This window comes from Anoplophora glabripennis, unplaced genomic scaffold (genome assembly GCF_000390285.2).
Source record: "Anoplophora glabripennis isolate ALB-LARVAE unplaced genomic scaffold, Agla_2.0 scaffold37, whole genome shotgun sequence".
Lineage (NCBI taxonomy): Eukaryota > Metazoa > Arthropoda > Insecta > Coleoptera > Cerambycidae > Anoplophora > Anoplophora glabripennis.
Window position 1 is genome coordinate 777,044 of NW_019416243.1, and position 26,160 is coordinate 803,203.

Genomic DNA, 26,160 nt, shown 5'->3' on the forward strand with positions numbered 1-26,160 from the left:
TCTCAGAATCAGTTCGTTATAATATATTGCCTTCCGATATAAAAAAAATATACTAGATTTCATTAAGATTTGATTTTTTTGCTCAAAATAGCATTTTAAATAGGATACGACTTTCTCCTGCCGTTACTATTTCTATCACCAATGAGCTATTACTGAAAAATGGACATATTCATTTAAAACTCTTTAAATGTTAACCACATTTCCTTACAAATGACCACAAAATGTGCTAAATGCTACAGCTCTTGGTTTTACGGTATTTATCAAATAACTTTGATATTTTTCTTTCATCTTCATACACAATGCGTGTATAAATTTTTTGCTTTACGCGAACTTTCATTGGAGCGGAAATGCGCTTTGAACTAACCTATTTCCTATAATACCTGCCCAAACATTAATGGAAAACTTATCTTGGAAAATGATTGTTATGAAAATTTACCACTCCTTCACGCGTAAATCCTGCTTCGTCTGTAAACAAGACTTTATCGAGGAAATGACGGTCCTGATGGCATTTCATCTGCATCCACTGACAAAACTCCACTCTAGGCAAAAAATCCCGAGGTTTTAGCGCTTGAATTCTTTGCAAATGGTATGGATACAAAAGTTCCTCGTGTAAAATTTCCCATACAACACTTTTGGGAATATTCGTTTGTACTGAAATTCTTCTGGTGCTACTACCTGGATTAGCTTCAATCTGTTGTAGAACAATTTCCTCTGTCTGCGCCGTTCGGGTAGTACGGTTTCGTCCACAATCTCTCTTATTTGGCGTAAAATTACCAGTTTCTCTTAATCTCTGATGTAAACTGCTGAACAGTTTATCAGAAGGAAGCTGGCGATTTGGAAAAGTTTCTTGGTACAACCTCCGAGCTTCCAANTAGATAGATAGATAGATAGATAGATAGATAGATAGATAGATAGATAGATAGATAGATAGATAGATAGATAGATAGATAGATAGATAGATAGATAGATAGATAGATAGATAGATAGATAGATAGATAGATAGATAGATAGATAGATAGATAGATAGATAGATAGATAGATAGATAGATAGATAGATAGATAGATAGATAGATAGATAGATAGATAGATAGATAGATAGATAGATAGATAGATAGATAGATAGATAGATAGATAGATAGATAGATAGATAGATAGATAGATAGATAGATAGATAGATAGATAGATAGATAGATAGATAGATAGATAGATAGATAGATAGATAGATAGATAGATAGATAGATAGATAGATAGATAGATAGATAGATAGATAGATAGATAGATAGATAGATAGATAGATAGATAGATAGATAGATAGATAGATAGATAGATAGATAGATAGATAGATAGATAGATAGATAGATAGATAGATAGATAGATAGATAGATAGATAGATAGATAGATAGATAGATAGATAGATAGATAGATAGATAGATAGATAGATAGATAGATAGATAGATAGATAGATAGATAGATAGATAGATAGATAGATAGATAGATAGATAGATAGATAGATAGATAGATAGATAGATAGATAGATAGATAGATAGATAGATAGATAGATAGATAGATAGATAGATAGATAGATAGATAGATAGATAGATAGATAGATAGATAGATAGATAGATAGATAGATAGATAGATAGATAGATCGTTTATTGACCATTTATATATACAAAAGTACATTTATAGTCATAACTTATTAACTAAACAATCAAATGCCTCTGATATAGATAATTTAAAAAAAAACGAAGACTTACATGTTAAATGAATAGGAATATTTTAAAATTAAATAGCGAATATACTTAAAATTAAAATTAAGAGATGAAATCACTTAATTTGTCCTGTAATGTGTTGGACAACAACAAAATTTTGTTCAATTCTGTTTCCTTAAATTTGCTCCTTTGGGCTACTGCGGAGTAGACCACGTAAATCCCGAAAGTAATTTGCATGTTTGTGAATTTGTATAAAGAAGTTATAACAAGTTTTTCGCAACTACCGTAAACGCGTTATCTTATTGCGATAACTTAGTTTTATGTTCTTCAGAAAAATTGAATTAAACTAGAAGTTGTTAAAAAGTTTTCACAACGACATTAAGACCATTCATACGTACATTTTCAGCATTTTACTTCCAGTGCTACCCTCGCGTCATTACCCTTCGAGTTTTATTTCCGAGATGAATTTATAATGGTGAAATATAAAAATTACCGGCTACAAATTTGAAAATAAAAGAAACTGAGAAGAGATTACTTAAGCAAACGGAAGCAGTAAAATAACTTAGTTCGTTACAGACCCTGTTAACTGCAATTGAAAGTTTTTTTTACAATTTTGAAGTCGTTTCATGACCATGTTAAAAAATGAGATTCAACTATTAACAGTTAACGAAAATTATGCTTACTACTACGTTATTTTTTAATAAATATTTGTGATGAACTCTACTTGAATGTAAAAGTAGGAATTATATTTGGAATAGTAGGGGTGTGCAGATGGAAAGAACTATATAATATGAAAATAAATGACATTGACGATAAAGGTGCGTTTATATTAGTAAATATTCCCGAAACTAAAACACATATGTCACGAACGTTTACAATAACAAATCAAGGAAACGAGACAGTAAATTATTTGGAATTTTATAAAAAATGTTTAGCACTACGACCAAAACAGGCAAAGTCAGCTCACTTATTATTGATAATGCGAGGTACAAACCAGGTAGTGGGCAAAAATATCATAGGAAATTGGCCCAGTAAAATTCCATGGTGCTTAAAATTAGCCGATCCCTCAACTTATACCGGACACTCATTCCGAAGGAATTCTACCACTATTCTGGCAAATCAAGATAAATATTTTAAGACTTAAAAGGCACTAGACCAATCAATAGAGCAAAAAAAGTTATATCTTGACAAAAATACTAATGGCCGTTTGCACCGACGTGCATGTTTCAATCATTTCGCTGCATTTTATCGAAAACATAAAATATACGTTTTATAGTATTTCACTTCTAGTTTTGAAAACAGGTATTAGAATTAAAATCGGACCATTTTTAACGCAAGCAGACTCCCGGCAAAAAAAAAAAATTGAAATTGCAATTGCGCAAAAACTAATAGTCCGAGGGCGCCTACCTTTGCACACTTAAAGTTCATATAATTATCTACCTCTATGCCAAATTTCAGATCTTAATCTTCATAAATGACCAAGTTATGAATTTTGAAAAAAAAAATGCCGAATTTTCCGGTTTTTCCAGATTTTCTCCGGTTCTAATCAACCGATCGAATCGCTCGATTTCTCATTTTCTTCGAAATTTAGTTTCCTACAACTTTTCCATTTACGGAATTGAAATTGCTCTACTAATTTTTGTTTTATAAGCAAAAAAACAAAGAAACGTGTTTTTTGCACTAAATATTAACTGGCCTACACGGTGGGTGGCGTTCGTCCTCTGTAGCTGAAAGATATATCGAAGACTCTGTGCAACGCTACAGTTGTTGCACAGAGTCTTCATCATCAAGAGAGAATGTCGTTTTAAACCCGAATTCTATTGCTCCAATAAATTTTAATAATTGTTCAAATTGTAGTTTCAATTTTGTCTTTAATAAAATTTTTTCTTTTAATTCTGCATTTATTAGATTACTTACCGCCTCTTGATCGGTAAGTAATCACTTACCGATCGCTAATTTGTAAACGTCATGCGTCAGTTACAAATGTCTCAACAAATTCAGTAAAAGTGACATATTACCTGATTTGTTAACTACTACTATGAATATATTCCTTAAAGGATATATCAAGGATATATTATTCCTTAAAGTATATATTCAGGAAGTGCTCAGAAGTATTTTTTTGCAAACTTCAGGCACTGTTAAGTATGTTGAATATGAAAATTGTTTTTATATACTTGTATCTTAGCTATTTAGTGTCATTATGTTCCAAAATTGAGAACAAAAGGAGCAGGGTTAATTCTATGATTAAAGAACACAAAAATGCTAAGTTGATCTTTGTCCTACAATTACAGGAATACGACATATCAGAACTTATTAGCGAACCTAAGTATCAGTTTCAATTTTCTTTTCCACTTTCAAGGATTGGTGCATCTGGAGCCTTACTCCAGATGATGTGATTATGTGAAAATATTTGTCGACTGTAAACAAATACAGTCTAGGGTGGACCACTGAATAATCGAGGATACCAACTTGTACAGGGTGTCCCAGAATATGTGGTCAATCTTTCGGATGAGAGAGAGGAGACGTAAATAACATGAAATGGTCCTATAAAAATTTTCCCTAGACGGCTCTCCTACGGAGATACAGGCCCCTAAAAGATGTCCGTGGAAATCAATTTTTTAAATAACTTTTAAAATACTTTGTGTAATTGAATTATTTTTTAATACGATGGACAACAGATAAGACTCCTTGAAAATTGACCTATGCAAACAATTTGGCTTATTTGGTTTACAAGGGACGGATTAGCACTAGCACAATAATGCCAATTTTTTTACATCCTTTACGATAAAAGCACAAAAATAATATTTTTAGATAGCTTGAACCTTAAACTAAAAAAATTACATTCTTGGTTGATAAAATGAACTGTTATCGAGAAAACATTATTTTTGTTTAATATGATTTTTATTATAGAATTTTGTACGTCGCTCCTTCTAATGTTATGCATTCCCTAGCTCTGTGAATTACAGATTGTTGGATCCTCCATAATGCTTCAACATAGGCCCTTATTTCCCGATAATGAAAATGAATCCTTTCTAATAAGTTTTCCCTAGTGTCGACTGGATTGGCATAGTATATAGATTGTAAATATCCCTATAAAATAAATCTAATGGATTTAAATCTAGTGATCGAGGAGGCCAAGCCACTGATCCTACTCAAAAAGTACGCTAATGCAAGTAACAAATAAATTGTAATTTTTACCAGTCTCTTAAACGCTGATCCACTCTTTCAAAAGTTTTCCTATCAGGAATTCTTCGATTTACAAATCGTTCCTCATAAAGTCTTCTGGCTTCTAAGGCATTACATGTCAGCATATTCAGCAAACGTAAATTCCATTACGACAATTAAAATACATTCGAAAAATAAAAAAAATAAGAAAAATCACAAGATTTATCATAGTACACACATTTGTCAAACTCAAACAAATGCCAGATCGTGTGGATGGTGCATATCGATACATTCGAAAACATGTCTTCATTTGTCAAATATTCGTCAAAGCTATGCAAATTGCACACTGTTTAAACGTCATCGACTGTAAGTAAAAACATATTTATTTATTTATTATATAAACATTTCAAAAAAAATACACCAGCCGTGTACAGCTGTTTGCATTCCTAGAGGAAAAATGGCTTGTATAAAACGTTAAGTAATGTTTGAAGAGATAATTATCTTTAATTTGCATTGTGGTATAAATTATTTCCACCCTATTTGCAGCAATGGAGCAATAGAAACAAAAAAAAATAATACAATAATTTATTTACTCACGATTTAAAACATATTAAAAATATCTATATAACATAATGACGTTACTATTTTCGCTGAAATTCTAGTATTCACCAGCAGGTAGTGTTGAAATGACTGATCGCAATAAACATAAAATTTTTGTTATCAAACCAAAAGTTAACAAAAATCTGTTTTTGTTTTATAATTTACCATGAATCAAACATATTCTTGCTGTGCGCCTTAGCCATATCTGTGTTGACGATATTATCTTCGTTCGTGCCAATTTTCATTAAAAAACTTTTTCCTAAATATTTAATAAGCAATTCTGCTGCGTCTCGTTGCAATTAATTAGTACCAGGTCTATTTACCTCGCCCTTTTGTTGTAGTCGTTTCTGTTTGCCATGCTCTTGCAATCTAATCTTGAGGGCCTTTTTTAGGTCGACGAACATTTTGTAGCCGATAGAGAGAAAGATCGCCTTAACAAACTTAATTTAGTTTCTTACGGGGGGTTCCAAGGGTTGTCTCTAAGGTTAATTAACAAATGATTAGTAAAAATCGCGCAGGATATTGGACGTTAACCTTGTTTTTGTTTTTTTATAAGCGTAGTGATTGGATTTGGGCCGATTCCTCCAATGTAACTGATTAATATTAAATGTTGGAATGGAGTCACTTAGGGGTGATTGATTAATATGTTTATTTGCCCCACGCTGGCTGGCGCCGGATTCTTTAATTGTATTGAGATGGAAAGTAAACAAAATAAACTCGATCGGAAATTCGATTCGTCACGGTCGATGCCTAATTTCCCCTCATTACGTCCGATTACAGAATAGCTAAAACAAATTTGAAGCACTCAGTTCTGTTAAACCGGCTGTACGGATTTGAAAGGCATTGTAGACCCTGGTGCAAGAAACGGATAAGTACTAATATACACTGTGTCCCAAAATGATGGAACAAAATTCATATTTTTTTCAGTTCGGATTTTAAAAAATCGTTGAAACGGGTCAATTAGTAAATAGAAATTGTCACTTTCCTATAATATTTTCTATTTTTTTCAGCCATGTTTGACAGCCTTTCTAAAGACGAATTCAGCGATATAAGGTTATTCCTACATTTTTGTCATAGAGTAGTTGTCAAAAAAATGTAAAAAATTGTCTTTTATGTTGTACTGACGACTATTTAATAAGAATGCTTTATTGCCTAACAGATTCCCATTTACATGGCAATTTACAAAATAATACAACTAAATGAACATAAACAAAGAACATGAGAAAAAGAGAAAAAAATGTAAAACACGTAAACAGACATATACCTATAGAAGTGTGTTTGCATTACAGTACTACATATTTAATCTAGAAAAAGGACATACAGAAGACATAGTATTCATCGCCTTATGACGTTCAATAAAGTATGTAATTGACAAAAAAATATATCACAAAAGTTACACAATCGGTTAAAATTGTCACACAAGACATATACTGGCGATTTAAAGGGTGTCCCGGAAATGGTGGGCAATCTCTCGGATATGGATAGATAATGAGAAAATAATGTCACAAGTTCATATAAATTTTTTTCCTCCGGGCTCACCCTATAGAGTTATTAGCTCTTGAAGTTGAGAATTAAAAATGTTTTTTTGCTGTAACTTTTGTATTTTAAAAATAAATTTTGAAATTTTTTTGGCTAGATCTATAATTTTTGAAGCTGCTTTGGATGATAATATGAAATCCTCGATAATAATTATGGGGGCCCGGGGGCAAAGCACCTCTACCAAAATTTCTAGAAAAAAAATTTTTGTTCCACTATATCCAAATTTTACATCATTTTATAAAAATTTATGGTATTTTACGTAAAACAGGTATACTTGTTGAATATCCATAAAATAGATATTTTTGATATAAACCCGTTTAAAGAGGAATGTACCATTTAATTTGAGACATTTTATTTAACAGAAACACAGGTTTAATCGTAGTTGGCTTACATATCAGAATAAAGGACAAATAATTTGCAATAGCAGTGTTCCAAATTATGAGAATTTGAACTTAACTAAACTAACTAAACGAAAAGTGCATGACAATCAAAATTTTGTAACTAATATAATTCATAATAAATTCTCAATATTAGTTCCACCTTCTCTTATACAAATACGAGCTCGTTTAACAGAAGACTGTTGCACTCTCCATAACATTTTAGGATTTTGTCATATTTCATTTGCACAATTAAAAATCCTTTCTTCTAATTCTTCTCTAGTGGTTACAGGTGTGGAATAAACAAGATTTTTCAAGTGCCCCCAAAAGAAAAAGTCAAGTGGGTTCATATCTGGAGTTCGGGCAGGCCAATGAATAGGTCCACCGCGACCTATCCAGCGATTAGGATATACCTCGTTTAAATGGTCCCTTACTGCAGCACTAAAGTGAGGCGGCGCCCCATCGTGCATGAATATCAGTGCATTTCTGGTTTCAAGATCAACATCTTCTAACAGTTGTGGTAATTGATGCACAAGGAAATCTAGGTAACGTTGACCATTCAGTCTAGGGGGTAACACAAATGGACCCAATAAGTAAGGACCAATAATTCCACTCCAAACATTAACATAAAATTGTCTTTGGTGCCTAGTTTCAATAATAGCGTGTGGGTTCTCATCAGACCAATAATGTAAATTATGGGAGTTAATAACTCCATTCCTCCCAAAACTTGCTTCGTCAGTATACAGAATTAATCTCGTAAACATAGGATTTTGCTCATGTCTCTGAAGAAACCATTGAGAAAACTGTACTCTTGCACGAAAATCATCAGGATTAAGAGCATGCACTTTTTGGATATGGTAAGGGTGAAGAAGCTGTTCTCTAAGGATTCTTGCAACAGTGGTCTTTGGAACATTGGTAAAAGAAGATAATGACCTAATGGTAACTGTTGGATGAGCAGCAACTTCGTCCAGTATATTTTCCTCTACTTCAACTGTACGTGCTGTTCGCGGGGCACCCCTGTTTGCAGTAACAGGAGCAAACTGACCTAAAGACATTAAAATTTATTTAATATCCATTTTGTTTAATAATAGTAATAGTATTTTACCAGTTTCTCTTAATCTTTGATCAATACGTTCGTAAGTTTTGCGATCCGGAATCCTTCTATTAGGATAAGAATGCTGATCTTCTTGCTGTCGAAGCATTACAAAGAGCCCGCCCGTACATTAAATGCATATCAGCATATCCTTCATTGGAATATTCCATATTTTATAATACTCCAGTTGAGAGAGGCCGAAAAGTTACTGTTGGTGACATTTTCTTGATAACTCGGAAATAACTACACAGGAATAATTTAAATGATGAGTAAAATAACAGGCTAATTTGCTGACAAAGTATTTTATCAGGAAAAAAAATTATTAACAATTTAATCGTGAAAAAAATTTTTCGTTTTTAGTAGTTTTCTTTAAATAACTCAGCGGGATGACTTTGTACGAAAAAATGCTTAGGACATGATTTTGTTCGTAATAAAAATAGCTACAAAATGGCTGTGGTCCGATTACGAAATTTGCAATAACAAAGCCGTGAGATTGAAAAAACGGTATAAAACGTCAATTTTTTTAAGTTGCTGTAAAAATGTCAATTATAAACAAAAAGTGATAAAACTTTCGAAAACTATAGTTCAATATATATACAATAATGACGCTAAAGCCGAAAATCAGGAGAGCAAAACTTTTTGTTCTATAAGGTGTTATACATTCATCGGCATCTGAAACTCGAAACTTTGCCAAATTTGTTCGAAGCTTTGCTGACACTTGAAATTTGGTACACACATAGTGTAAATATGCAGAAACCAAAAGCAATTTGCAAAATTCAAGTATCTTCATTTTTGCAGTTTTGGTAAGGTTTTATACGTCACCCTAGTTTTATACGTCACCGTTTTTTTAATTTTTGGACGTATATTTATGTATATTTATAAAATATTCCATTACGGTAGATTAGCCAGCATAATTACCTACAATTTAAAAAAATATATATTTTCATCGTTTAGATCCTAAGCTACTTAACATTTTGCGCCTGTTAGCCGTAGTCGTACATTATTCAACATATTAACATAAAACAAAATCGTACGTGTGGGGTAAACCTTTAACTTTTCATTTTCGAGCGCGAGCTCCGCTCTTCGGCGCTTGTATACTATTAGAAATATGCAACAGTAAATTTAAACAATTGTTTACTTAAAGTTAAAGGTTTACCCCACACGTACGTTTTTGTTTTATGTCGATATGTTGAATAATATACGAGTATGGCTAACGGGCGCAAAATGTTAAGTAGCTTAGGATCTAAACGATGAAAATATATATTTTTTTAAATTGTAGGTAATTATGCTGGCTAATCTACCGTAATGGAATATTTTATAAATATACATAAATATACGTCCAAAAATTTAAAAAAAAACGGTGACGTATAAAACTAGGGTTACGTATAAAACCTTACCAAAACTGCAAAAATGAAGATACTTGAATTTTGCAAATTGCTTTTGGGTTCTGCATATTTACACTATGTGTGTACCAAATTTCAAGTGTCAGCAAAGCTTCGAACAAATTTGGCAAAGTTTCGAGTTTCAGATGCCGATGAATGTATAACGCCTTATAGAACAAAAAGTTTTGCTCTCCCGATTTTCAGCTTTAGCGTCATTATTGTATATATATATATTGAATTATAATTTGCGAAAGTTTTATCAGTTTTTGTTTATAATTGACATTTTTACAGCAACTTAAAAAAATTGACGTTTTTTACCGTTTTTTTAATCTCACGGCTTTGTTATTGCAAATTTCGTAATCGGACCACAGCCGTTTTGTAGCTACTTTTATTACGAATAAAATCATGTCCTAAGTCATCCCGCTGAGTTATTTAAAAAAAACTACTAAAAAAATTTTTTTCACGATTAAATTGTTAATAACTTTTTTTCCTGATAAAATATTTTGTCAGCAAATTAGCCTGTTATTGTACTCATCATTTAAAGTAGACCTGTGTAGTTATTTCCGGGTTATCAAGGTTTGACACACGCCGAACCTCTACAAACTGGACTATAACAAATTATGAGTTATGAGATGAGTCTTAGATTTAAAACTACGTATTTGACAAGTTTGATAATTTAATTGCCTTTGGCATACTCTGACATGTCAAAGCCAACCACGATTAAATCTGTGTTTCAATTAAATAAAATGTCTCAAATTAAATGGTACCTTCATCTTTAAACGGGTTTATCTCAAAAAATATCTATTTTATGGATATTCAACAAGTATACCTTTTTTACGTAAAATACCATAAACTTTTATAAAATGATGGAAAATTTGGGGTATAGTGGAACAAAAATTTTTTTTCTAGAAATTTTTGTGGGGGGTGCTTTGCGCCCGGGCCTCCATAATTATTATCGAGGATTTCATATTATCATCCAAAGCAGCTTCAAAAATTATAGATCCAGCCAAAAAATTTTCAAAATTTATTGAAAAATACAAAAGTTACAGCAAAAAACCCATTTTTAATTCTCAACTTCAAGAGCTAATAACTCTAAAGGGTGAGCCCGGAGGAAAAAAATTTATATGAACTTGTGACATTATTTTCTCATTATCTATCCATATCCGAGAGATTGCCCACCATTTCCGGGACGCCCTGTATATTAAATATTAGTATTTGACGTTGCAAGTCTAAACGTATTAGTATTTCTTAAATGTATTCTAGGTACGGAAAAATTAATTGCAGCAAGCAAATCAGCACAGTCAATGGTGTTGTGCAATAGCTTATATAAAAAAGTGAGTGACATGCGAATTCTACGAGAATCTTGAGTTTCAACGCCAAATCTACTTGTTTCAAACAATCATAGTCTCTTCTGTACTTTAAAAAACTAACCTACTATTTATTAATCTTTTTCTACTTACTTTAAAACTTATTTTTCTAAAAAATAAAAACACATCGATAAACACATAAAATTCGCCAGACTACCTTAGGTTAACGTGAATCGTTTGTTCCAATTTATTCGTTGTTAAATTATTTCGAAAAATTGTAGCCCGTTTAAGCAAAAAACAGATAATTGAAATTTTAATTATGATTGGATGCAGAGATAAAATCTGAGGTCAATAGTAGGTATGTAACTTATTGCATAGTCGAGCTACAATAAGTAAAGTATTCAAAACGTTTGAAGAAATCGGAAGTACAAAAGATTTATCTGGATTAGGTAGGCAAAGAACGGTAAGCGAAAGTGATCGTCAAAATGTGATGCTCAGCTAACTTCAACATGTTGAAGTCCTCAGTTCACAGAACCCTGAAGTCCCAAAAGTGGCATCCTTACAAAGTTAACGTCTTACAAGAACTATGGGCAGATAACACTGACAGGTTTGCGAATAAATTATAAATTTATTTGAAATACAATTCAACTTAAAAAATCACATAATTTTCATTGACGAAGCATCTTTTTGCTTAAACGAAACCATGAACAGGCAAAATACTAGGTTTTGGAGCCCAGAAAATCCACATTGGATGCAAGAAAAACATACACAACGGCCGGAAAAAGTGAATGTTTGGGCAGGAAATCGCATACTGGGATCTTATTTTTTTGTTTTTTTTTTTGTTTTCAGGCTGATTCCAGCCCTGGAATCAATTTTTCTGGTTCCAACAAGATGGTGCCCCTCGACATTTTCGCCTCGATGTAAGAATTTACCTTAGTGAAGTTTTCCCAAATCGATGGATAGGCAGAAGAGGGTCCCTTGAATGGCCACCACGCTCCCCTGACTTAATCCCACTATTTTTTTTTGTGGGGTTATCTAAAAAGCAAAGTGTATGTGAACAGACCAGACATCGAAGGATTAAAAAATCGTATCAGAGAAGTTCGAAACACCAAATGTTATTCAAAATGTAATTGATAACTTTGAACACCGAATTGGGCATTGCGCAATGGTTAATGGGGGCCACTTTAAACATTTGCTTTAGAACAGCTATCTATTTATACTATAAAATATGGAGCGTCCTATTAAAAAGAAATGTCGGTAAGGTTTTAGGTCTGTTAAACATGGCTCAAAAAAATAGAAAATATTGCAGAAAAGTGACAATTTCTATTTACAAATTAACTTTTTTTAGAGACTTTTTTTAAATTTCAACTGAAAAAAAATATGAATTTTGTTCCATCATTTTGGGACAGTGTATATATTTTTCAAAGGGAGGGAAAGAATTTTCTTTTTAAGAAAGTATTTTTTGAAGTCATATCACTATCACAAACTAGGTGCAAAGTTTGCAACTGAGTTAAAGTTTATTTATAATGATAATGTATAAATAAATCACTAATGTGCAACGTTGCTATTTTCTTTTTATTTTTAACTTTGCACCAAGTAGAGAAAGTGTATAAATGTACAAAATGATGAATACTTATTGCTTATAAAATTGATAATATTTAAGAACAAATGGGCACAAAAATACTAAGTGAGAAAAACAACACATATAGTGCAGGAATAGGATAAGTGACATGTAACTTATCTCATTCTTGCCTCAGTCTCTAACAAAGAATAGTGACTATATTTTATAGTTCAATTTCACGATATTTTCACGTTACATTTGTAAAACACCTTGAAAGTCCACTCCACACAGTTCACTGTTTCACCTTAGGCAAGAATTCAAAATGCACAATTCGAAAAAGTCGAAAAGTGCAGTGAGTATCACTCTGTCGTTGGATCGAAAGTAATGCTCTTTCTTGGGGCGTGGAGATCTTTTGTCAGTCCATTGTGATGATTGAACTTTTGTCTCAATGTCGTAGCCGTAAACCCAGCTTTCGTCCTCCGTTGTGATCCATTGAATGAATGTTTCATCTTCATTTAATTGTTCAAGCAGTTGCCGACAAAAAATGTCTACACGATTTTCTTTCTTGTTCGGTCATCAAACTAGGAACAAATTTTGCTGCAACTCGATGCATGTTCACTTTTTTAGTCAAAATTTCATGACATGACCCAATTAATATGCTAGCCTCTTGTGCGATTTCTCTAACAGTCAATCGGCGATGTGCACGCAGATCTTTGACTTTCCGAACGTGGAAATCATCAGATGAAGTCGAATGCCTTCCTGATCGAGGATCATTTTCAATTGTCTGACGACACTTTTAAATCGTGATAACCAATCGTAACATTACGTAGGTACGACCCAGAACAGCATTTCCGTCAGCTTATATCAAAAGTTGAAACGTTTCCCCTGTTTCACGCAAAATTTTACATTGCATTGTTCTTCCAGAAAATCGCACATTTCAAAAATCGGCACTAAAACAACAATATCGCGAAAACTAAATGAGATATCAATCCAGGAACATATGGTTACACAGGAGGTTATGCGCAACACAATGCTGCCAACCGCATATCACTAGATATGCCTACAGAAATTTCATTTTTCAAAAATATGGACTTGAGTTTCTTGAGTTCACCCGATTGACAAAACATTGTAGCCGAAAATTATATTATAAAAGCTTGATACGGTTGTTTTTGATGCGTGTTTTGTCAGTTCATTTCCAACGAAGAAATCAGATAAAAAAAATGTAAATAATTTTTGCTTGCAAGGTGTAAAGTAAATACGGTACGCATCATGTCAAGCGTAATAAAATAAAAATTGTCTACAATACACCACCAATGGATAAGAATTAATTACGTAACATCTGCACGATAACAAAGGCAATAGTATACTAACATGACATGAACGTGAAAAGCACTCTGAGGTAGCGGCTCGCGTATGTCTCGGTTGACCGGCTTGGCACTCCATTTAATTGCGGCTCGCTTTGATAGCCCTAAAAATAAATAATTAGTATTTTCCTGTATTATTGTATTAGTAAATTTTGTAATTTTAAGTGTGAATTTACAATTTGTACTTAACTTTATAATTCATTGCAGCTAGTCATTAAGAAAATGTTATTGATAAAATATTGTAGTGATTATAATAACAATGACACCTATTTCTTTAATAGTTCACGTAAATGGTTGTAGATCCTCCAAACACATATTATTATAAATGTAATTGACATTAATATGAGTATTCTGTAATCAGTTATATGACGTCATTGATGATTTATTTTAAATAGAAACCCTAATTTTTTCAGCTTATTTTGAAGACCGTGAAAAATCATTCATCGCTACCAAATTTTACATTTTTATTGTTGAGTTATAAATTATTATCTTGCTATTCTGTTAGTTTTATTGTTAGTAGAAAGCCAAGAGAATACACTAGCTTACACGCAACGATGTTAAAACAACACCAATTTAGAACCAAATTAATTGAATAACGTAGGTTTTTGAGAATGTAACAATTGTAAAAAACTTATCTTTATGTTGCTGTATCTTGGAACGACTAGGTATAAATATTTGATATCTAGTAGTCCTGTATTTCAGAAAGGGCAAAAAAGAAACTAGGGTTGTCATAAAAAAATTATCGATGGCATCATATTTCCTACTTACAACACCCTGTATATAATTTCGTTTGGGAATTTTTTTAAAGAGATTTGATATGCCGATTTATTCCAAGTTGTATTTCTCGAACAGCATATCTTGATAGGAAAACATTTTGTCTGAGGTATACATTCGTATTATAAAAAGTTCAATTTTCCCAAGTTCTTATAAACAGCAATTTAACTCGGTCAGACCTATAAAATGGCCTAACAGCAAACCTTCCCGATTGCAAAATAAAATATTCTCCCTTTCAATCAAGATGGGTTTATCTAGATTGTATTTGTAGAAAAACTTTTGTTTTACATCTTGGGATCTTTTTTAGCGTCAAAGTTTTATGTTAAGTCCAACCTTATCGGGCTAGATATATATCGATGGGTCATATGAAACAATTTATTTTACAGTTTATCGGAATATAATCTTGTTCAGCAATGATCGTAAAAGAATCAAACCCTTAACTTCGTAATTGAATAAAAAGTTTTGGGGAACCTCTATTATCTGTTTTCCGTTCCAAGAAGTTACACTACTGTACACAATGTTGAAGGAAATTAGAAAAGTTTTTAAAGGGTTAGGCAGTTATATAGTTTTGTTTCTGTTTATTTCCATAGATAATTAAATTTTAATTAAAGAAGTTGTTCCTAATAGCTCAGTAAATACAAAGCTCATCAAAACTGTATTAATACTGAATTATTATATTATCGATCTAGTTTTTAAAAAATAGATATGCAGTTAGAGAATATTATATTTTAAATTCTTAGGAAATACTTAGTTTAAAAAATTACCATACTTTAAAAATTACCCGTTTATTTTATACTTCTGATTACTTTACAAAAAGATTAAAAAGAAATTTATCTAGTTATCTCTTAATATCGAGTACATTTTTTTTACTGTTATACAGGGTGTCCTGGAAAAGGATGGACAACACCTGACCACAGGTTCCTTGGACGAAAATAAGATTATTTAACCTAACTTACCTATATACAAAAATATATAGTTAGATGATAGCCTTCTAAATATAGAACAGTTAACCTAGTTTTTTTTCAAATAATTTGGAAACTGTTTTTCTTAGAAACTTCAAATTCGGTACACTTTTTTTATATAAGGCCAATGTAATTATAAATTTTGGTGAGAATACGTATACAGGATGTTCTCTTTTTAGTGCCTGTGCGCCACTAGCTATCCTGTAACTTTTTTGTGTGTACGTCAATGACGACAAAACTTATATTACATGTTTTGCCTCTTCCAAAATTTTGATATCATTTATGGATTTCGAGTAAAATTGGCATTTTTACACATTAAATAATACAAAACCAGTTTAAGATAATTAGAACAGTCTAGTACGAGGTGCCATATAACAAAGAAACAAATTCATAACAATAATTAAAAGGTTCAGTGTCAAGTGATTTAATTTTAGCTTACTTTGTTTTTTATTGCGATTTATACTTTTGCTGAACAAACTGATATGTTGTTAGTTTTGGGTTATTGTGAAGGAAATTGTGCTACTGTTCGAACATATGCTGAAAGATTTCCTAATCGAAGAATTTTAATTTACAAAACATTTGCTAATGCGGAGAGATTCCTTCGGGAAACAGGACGTTTTTTACCTCATTAAATCGTGGTTAACGTATGGCCAGAACTATTCAGCTGGAGGAACAAATTTTGGAAAGGGTCGAAGAAATTCCGCAAGCAAATACAAGGCGTTTAGGGTCAGAGGTTGGCTTTCAAAAAGTTAATAGATTATGAAAAGACCAGTTATTACAGGTTACTATCCTAACATATGGATAGGTAGAGGAAATAATACCCCTTTAAAATAGCCACCTCGATCCCCGGACCTAAATCCATGTAATTATTTCCTTTGGGGAGCGTTGAGGACCACAGTCTATAACTTTTCAGTAAATACAGAAAACCAATTATGAAAAAGTATACAACACGAAATTAATGTTATGATAGGTAATGCACAATTATTTGATAAAATTCATTTTAATTTTGGAAGTACTAATGCTTGCGTTTAAGAACAAGGAAGTCACTTTGAGCATTTACTGCAATATTATTTTAATATGATTACAAATATCAATTTAGGTTTATTTACATTATTAGTTGATATTGTTTTTTTAAAATATTAGTGTTGATTTTTATTTTATTGATTTAGCTAAGACTAAAAATGTGTAGTTATTTTTTTTAATGGAGCGTTTTTTCATTATTATTCTCTGCTTTGAGGTTGCAGTCATAAATTATTTTTTACAAATCGGAATTTTTGCCTATATTTAATGTATAAAAAATGACAATTTTACTCGTAATCCATAAACGATATTAAAATTTTATAATAGATAAATCTTCTAAAATAGTGCTTATTTTTTAAAATATAAATTCTGGCCTCACTGGCGTACTCACAAAAAAATTACGGAATAGCCAGTGGCGCACAGCCCCTAGAAAGAGAACATCCTGTATATGTATTATCACCAAATTTTTTATTTACGTTGCCCTTATATAAAAAATAAGTGCACCAAATTAGAAGTATCTAAGAAAAATAGTTCAAATTATTTGAAAAACACTAGGATATTTATTCTATATTTAGAAGGCTATAACTCAGTAGGCGTACACTTTTGTATATAGGTAAGTTAGGCTAAATAGTCTTATTTTTATCCAAGGAACCTGTGGTCAAGCGTTGTCCATCTTTTTCAGGGACACCCTGTATTTCTTATCTGGTAAAAGGCTTTATTTACATATTTCAATGTATTTCAATAAGTATTCCTTGAATATATCATAACATACAGGGTGTTTTTGAGAATCACCACCCTTTTGACCATCACTTTTGTATACATATGACTAATACATGTTCTAATATAATATAACTTTATTATTTTTGTCTTTCGTAAAATTTAAATTTAGTATAGATTGATAGTCAAACAGCAAACTCTTCGGTATTAACTGTAATGAAATATGGTCTGTGAATAAATTCTATTCTAATACTTGGAGTGAACATACTTTAAGGGCGCCGTATTCTTTAAATAGTGTTTTCCACAAAGACAAATAATTTCAAATATTTAATAATTGAATAATTTAAAGCTTATCAAATAATAGGAATGTTATGTCATGCCATCTGAGTATTTTCAAAGACGCCGCAGTAAAACCAATAAACAGGTGCAAAAAACGATCAAACTATCAAGGTTTTAGGTACTTAAATTTACGAAAATACTAACTGTTTTTTATATATGTACATATAATTTACATTTACTTTTATTTATAAGTACGTGAAAATAATTCTTAAAATGTGGGATTTGGATAACAGCAAACGCATGAAAACAAATGCTTTTTTTTTAGTTATTATTTTATTTAGTAAATTTAAATAGTTACAATGAATAAACAGAACATTAAGGATTTTATTTTTGTGCTTACTTTTGTTCTACACATTTTACTTTTCAAGATTTCAGTACCTAAAAACGCCAGAAATTTGACTATTTCTCGGCCAGGAATATGGTCACCTTAGATTTATTTATCTTAGAGTCGTTTTTTAAATATGTCAGGTAAATGTCTACCATTTACACCTGTTAAAATATGGTAGGCCAAATCCTATATCGACGTATTTCCTTCGAAACGGCTATCCTTTTATGCTTAAAAAATTAGGTAGTGCTTTTTAAAAAAATTTCGATAACATCATAGGTTTATGAAACATAGCGCAAAAAAGGTTTAAGCAACGTGACTAAACGACGATTCCTATATACTAATTGAAGTGTTTTAGCGCAACACAAAATAAAATACGAATTTTTTGCATTACATGTGAAATGCACTGTATAAATGCATGACGCTAATATTTTGCAGCTAATAATTGTCAGCAGCAAGAAATATGAATAACGTTTTGTACTAAATCTTCGTAGTTTGTTTTTGTAAAAATTAACTAACACAACACTTCAAATAAAACCGAAACCCGACACTTTTCCAGGTTTTGGACGCGCTGAATTAGAATTCGACATCAGAATTGCTACATTATGACAAGTTTTCGAGATATCTAAACATAAAAGTACGATTAACATGTTTTTTGCAATATTTAAGGTTATGTTACGTCATTTAACATTCGTACTTCAGGTTTTCGAGGTCGCTGATTACGAATCTGAAGTCAAAATTACAAAATTCAAAATGGGAGATTCAATATGGCGGATACAATGAAAGAAGATAGAAATAAGAAATGGAAAAATTCAACAAAATTTCGATAATCTGAAGAATCATCGGAATTTAGGTATTTGAAATTAGATTCTTCTCTCTCTCTCTCTCAATGAATCGCCAGCTGTAGCTACGTAATTTTTTAAATGAATACACCAAACTAAATAATTTTAACATTTTTTTTTTTCAGATATTTGAACGATTCAATATGGATTTTGAAGAATTTATGCATCATTCTGAATTATTCCATGCTGCCTATATTAAGACAACATAATCATTAGATTATTGGTACTACATCTGTTTCAAAATGATCTAGTTTTTGTACGTGTCAGTTTTATTTTGTTTTAACGGACCAGAAGACACGATATTTATCGGCGTACTTTATTATTCAATAAAAGACCAAAGCTCATTTTCGATAATACCAAAATTGGATAGCATCTAAAACCGTCATCCGCTAGATTAATGTCGGCCTCGGAATGACTCATAATAAAATATGGCCAATAATAAATTGAACTCATTCATGAATAAAGCTAGTTCCCCGCTTGGATGGATTTGGAGTATCTCTAATTAATTTTAATGGAAAAAGACGTAGCTCATTTCTCAGTATGTCCATACTTTACTGTTTTATAAAATTACTTATCGACTCGGGCTCGTTCAAGGAATGAGCATTAAGTGATGAATTGGATATTCCAGAGTGGATGGCAGTGGCGCGTGTAAAACCTAATATCTAGGAGTTTTTATGTTATCTGTAATATATCTGAAATATATCTGACATTTAGGAAAATAAAAATCAAGTATGGATAATACGTACTTAGTTTGTTTCTCTCAACACTGCTTTTCCATTTCATCTGCCATGGTCGAAAATATTAGACAAAAATTTCTGTACAGTTTAGAGAAAAAAAAATATTATTATATTTTGTGTTCCACGAGAAACTGCACAAACTTTATGGAGACATTTCATGAGTTTGAAGTATTAGGTTAAAGTGATACGTTTACCAAGAAAGTTATTCTCAAATTTTTGTATTTTTATAGATTTTATAGAGACAGTTTCTTGGATTCATATAGGTCTAGTTTTCATCTAGCAACATAACCCCACGTTGTGTGTCATGTCGCGGTACCGGATATGTTGGTTGTCGGTTGTCAGTCGTGGCTCCACGTTGGGCGCCAGGACGAAAATTTTACTCGGTCCCATTAGCTGTCGATGGAGATGACATATTTGTATATCCTTTGAGCATCGTGAGCGGGTTGTAGATCTCTATAATAGGATTGGAGGAATCATATAGCCCTTTTTCACCCTCGGTGCTATGTCGTCAGACGCCTGTTCGCTGGTTGAAGGGTTTGCTGGCATCTCATGTGATTCCCTCTTGACGTCACACCTTGAGGTCGTCAACAAGGGAAAAAGGGAAAATGAGATTATCCGCTATCGTGAGTTCGAAATACTCAGGAGGAAAGTCCACGATCTAAATTTGTGTGATCGATGCGGCCTAAAGGGCCTTTGAAACTCTGACACTTGTTTTTTTTCAAATTTGGGCCCTTTGGAAATATTTATGGTTCGGGTTTTTCTGTTCACCCACTATAGCAGTTTGCAGGTCTAATACCCTAGTGTCTGAAAATCACTGCTCTTACAAACTAAAGCAGAGCGTTTAGCTCAAGTTTATGGATTTTTTGTAGATAAATTATAACTCAGATTGCGGATTCAGATACGGGATTTATTTATGCCTTCGTATGATACTGAAATGCAGCGGTTTCAATACAAATAAATAATTTGTAGAGTACTCGCTCGTAGAGTACCCACTCTGGCCAGGTATTATGCCCTGGCGAAATAACTGCAATTGACCAGGGTGTGTGTTCACTCGCCTGTGAGGTGGATTCCGGTAATCTGCTTGTTGCGTGGTACGGTTTAATTTCATTCCATTTCGGTTGATGACGCGACGTTTGGGTGCCTGGCTGGTATAGCTGTTTGGGAGAAATTAGAAGTCTGAAATTACACAATGTTAATATGGATTAGAAAAACAGCCAATATTTTCCGATTATTTTTCGAAAATTCTTTCATCTTTGGCTCTCTTCAGCGACCTCGAGGAAATTTTGGCTAGGGTTGTCGTCGATGTTGTATTTCTCATCCGGGCGATTCGACTTTTGAATTTTGGAAAAATCGGCGATTTTGCATATAACTTATTGGCTATGTCGAATGCATATAGCGTTCGTCCGCATGCCTGCTAACATCGATGTAGCGGTCTCCGGGGCGATCGCATGTCGTTCGCGCCGTTTGCGGAACTTCGTGTGAAAGATTCGCAATTTTCTTGTGAATTCTCTTTTCTGGTTGCGGGGTGTTCTGAATATTGTATGTATCTCTTATGGCTGAAATCACGCCATGTATGCTTATTTTGATTGAATTGATGATGGTATCGGAAACATGAGCAAATTTGACTACATTTACACACTTTATGACAAAAGAATATACAAAATAGGATGGAATTATGAAATAATTTAATAGTAGAAAAACATTTTTTCCAGTTTTTTTTTTCTGAGACGAAAAGGACCCCGCAACTGGTCTCTCATCTTTTATATGCTGATATAAAAATCTATTTAAGGAAAAATCTGCTCAGGACTGCGTTAATCTACAGGAAAATCTTGATAGCCTTAGGTAACCTTTGATGTAAATCTAATGGGCTGCAACTGAATATTGACAAATGCAAAACTTTAACTTTTTCTTACAAAAAGATCAATCTTCATCATCTATACTATAAATAACGTACTTCTTGATAAACCTAATTGTATTAATGATTTAGGGGTTTATTTTTACCAAGAGTTGAATTTGGCCTTTGAAAAATAAAATAATTTCAGAAGTTAATAAAAGTTTAGGTTTTTTAATGCGTAATTCTCTAACGTGGATACCATAAGTTTATTGTACATTAAACTATTTCGTCAAATCAAGGCTGGAGTATTGTTCTGTTATTTGGGTTTCTAATTATGTAAACCACATTGATCTTTTGGAGAATAAATGTTTACATTATAAAGAAACTAAAACATATCCTACTGGTTATTCGCAGTACTTACTACTGGAAAAGTACGGTTACAAATACCTAATGACTCGGCGTAATATACATAATGTTATTTTCCTCTTAAATTTGGTTGGCGCTAATCTTGAATATCTAGAACCAATGTATTGCACCATTTTCCTTTATATGTATGTGTCGAAATTTTGCAAATTTTTAGATTAATTTATTAGGCCAGGTTTTACCAAAATCGGTATAAATTACATCCGCATTCATAGGCTAAAAAAGTAACTGTATCCATATGAGTTTTATTGGATAGGGCGGACGGGGCATGCATTCACTGAGGCCATCTCGCGTTGGTGCAGCAAAACATTGACCTTTGTAGAAATTGTTAAACAGAAGTCTGCAACCACAGATCAAACCTGTAGGCTTTTTTCGCGACTGAATATTGGTGAATATCTGACTTGTAGTTACTATTTATATCTCTTTTGATCTTAGTTATTGGTAGTTTAAATCTCTTCTTTCACTCACACTACACATAATACAACATACGACTTCACTCGCGAAAAAAGCCTCCAATTTTTCAATCAACAAAAACATAATGTTTGAGGTTATAGTTTATGTTGAGGTAGGTTGTCGCGTTTTGTGCATTAATAAATAAATTTGTTTTGTTTTAGATTAATGTAATACCGGATTTATTGAATCAATCGTCTGAACTGCTTTACTGTTTTTTTATTCATTTTTTATCCAAAGTGAGTTTACCTGGTAGAACTAAACGTCAATGTAGTGCTCCAAATTGCAAAAGCATTTCCTACTATATGAATGTTTGTAATACGTTCTATAGAAATGAAAGGTTTTTGACAGAATACAGAATAAATCCCTCTTATTTAGTTACTCATATGTACTCATATGACTGTACCATTAACATAGAACATAGAAGTTCGAAATTATGGCTATGGAACGATACTTTTCAGCATTATGATTGTCACTCTTTTAAAAAATTAAAGAGATGCCTGATAGTTTACAGTTGTCAGGATATATGTCCGTTTTTAAAGATTTGGTAAAAGGAATAGTGAACATATTCAAAATTTCACAGTATAACGATGACGAATACATTGTATGAACATGAATATTGAGCAGAATAAAATATTCGTATTCGTAATGATGCATTTATATTTATTATTCTGAGATTACTGAATAAAGTGAACAACATAAGTTTTCAATTACATTTTGCTCAACTTTGTCTCAGTTACATCTCGCCATTAAATTATAATGCTTCTGGATAAATATTTTATTCCATTTTTATTAGAAGCCTCACGCATTCTGACCCTGGAGGACTTCTTGTTTTCCCGACTTACACAACCGGGAATTGTAATTTGTTATATTCCTTTATTTATTTTATTGTCGAGATATGGAGGAAATATGTTTTATAATAGGGGATATAAAGACAAATCTTATCTTTTCACATTCCGGGTCCAAAGTATCACCCCAAGCCAGTTATGGTGACGCCCTTGTCCAAAGGGCGATTTCGCGTCCCTCTCAGCATAATATACGACAGTAAAACGGGCCCCTTTTGGCACAAATGGCTCGAGATGATCAAATCTTTGTGTGTTTATTCGGCGTTTGATTGTTATGACCCGAACTTCTCAGCAGTTGCCTTTATTATCGACGTATTTAACGCGGTCCATTAGTAAATTAAAATATTATTCTCGCTCTGGCACCGCAGCGGACAAATTGCCTTGAATACACATTTATGGAAATGATATTACTGTTATTACACGTATTAACCTGCTTCAGAAAAATGCTTTCAAACAAATTTCTAAATCGAGTAAAAATGTTGTGGGTACTTGTAAATAAAACTGCATATACTTAGGAAAAATAATCAAATAGGGAATGTTTGGGCAAATAAATCAAATTATGTTGCACTTTTCAATAAGCGTATCTAAGTAAAGATGTAATTTTATTGCAGCAATAAATTAGAAGCCTCTAGAGACGTACTTATTATTCTGTATACTTACAATAAAATGATACATTTGTTGTAATATATTTAACATAGTTAATATTGCTATGATATTATTTATTTTATGGTAATATTAATTTTGTGAAATTTGTGTTATGTATTGAGTGTTGCGTTATTTTGGTTTTGTTTTTGTAATAAATTTTTTTCTTTTTGATTAACTGTAAATTGTTTAATACAAACTTTTCTCTTGTTTTACCTTGTATATTATTTTTTTATCCCTTGCTAGCTGTTACTCAGATGTTTGTTTTATTTTAGATCTCAGGAGTCGGTTCTGTATCATTCATACATAAACTTATTCAATGCAGCACGCCATAAAATAGAGTTTTTAACTTTTTATACAATATTTATTTTAAATTATTTAATCGGATTATATGAAAACAAAATTTCTACTTTTTTGACTCTAGATTAGGAATGACTTCTTTATAAACTAATTTTTATTTTTAACATACAAATCTCTTACTAATTATTAAAATATTCCTTATTTTATGTTCTTTTTCTAGGTCATCTTCTGGTACTTCTAAAGCCAACTTTAGTTTTGACATTTGATAAAATTAGAATTTAATTTGTCATTTGATACAAAAAATTTGATATATGACTTCAGTTCATTTAAGATATCTTCTCTACAGTTCACGGTGTTCCTCAAGCATGCAAAAGTGGTCCGAAAATGGATCCAAAATCAGCTAACGCAGAAAGTTTCTATATTGTTCGTAGATGAAAAAAATGGCAAATTGGAAATCCTAAGTGATTGGTTTCGCAAGTTATGGTCGCTTTTGTATTTATGCTATACGCATTAATGAAGAGCAAAGTAGAGCATTTGAGCACACACGTTGTGCCCTCCCCAGTTGTTTGAGGTTAATTTTATTTATATATTTTATTTATTCTTGATTATTATTAGTTATTAATGGTCGTGGGTTGGATATTTTGTTGCTCTATTTATGATAGTATTTAAGTTGTTATAATTAGTAAACCATGGGCGCCAGTCGAATGAATCGACGAGGAAGGGGAGCAAGTTAAGCAAAATAATTATATTAGTTCTAAATATAATTTTAATATAAAAGTTAGTTGGGATTATATAATACAATAGAAATATGTTTCATTAAATAGTACATATAAAAGTTTAGAAAATTTAATTAATTGAAAGGGCCGCCCTTTTCGGTAAGTATAAATTTTGTTTTCGTTATTTTCCTAAATAGCTTATAATAGTAGTATAAATAGTTTATAAATGTAAATATGTATAAATATAAAAATAGTTAAGATTGCTATTTTAAGGTTTATGTACCATTACAGGTAAGTATTAACATATGAACGTGCAAACTTGCATAAAAAATGGACAAACTTACAGACTAAAATGACAAGGATATTCTAAAAACGAAGGTAAATTTATTAACGTTCTTCACATGCTCTTAAGGCTTATAAGATTTAAATTCTAGGTGATCCTTTGCTGGAGAAGACAGTGATGCTGCTCAGTATAATCTGGGTGAAACCCAAGAGATAAAAGAGGAAAATGTACTCACTCATTCACAGGGAATTGGTACCTTACAAGGACATCGTCAGTAGTACATTTATAAGAAAAATGGCTGTTCTCTGGTGTGGCTTCAGAATTAGTTCCATTTACTCTTTAAGTTCTGCATTACAGAGGCAAATATGATCAACTTCTTTAGTGTGGCTGGTGGTGTCTGGCTACTAAATCTTCGCCAAAGCAAAAGCAGTGATAGTAATTTGTTTTTGTTTCTTTTCTCGGTATAATTAAAAACCTACAATATATATAGTTTTGCTTTATTTGATCTAGATTGAAATGTTATAAACATATTACTCAAATCAAAATTAGATGTGAATATCTATTAAATATAATGTATTATTGTTATTACCTTAGATCTTATAAGGTTTCACACTAACGGCCAACTTCTCACTGCCAATCGCCTGTGTCTTTATTTCGCGAGATCTTTTTATACTTACAAAAACGCTATATGCTGGGAAATATTGTTAGCATTCGAATTGTGCATTGAAATTTTATTATGATAATGATGAAACTAAATCTAGAGAAATATCAATAGCTCACACAAAAAAACATAACACATTTAGCCTGTTATGCAGCTTATTTATGAGTATATTATAAATAATACAGGGCGA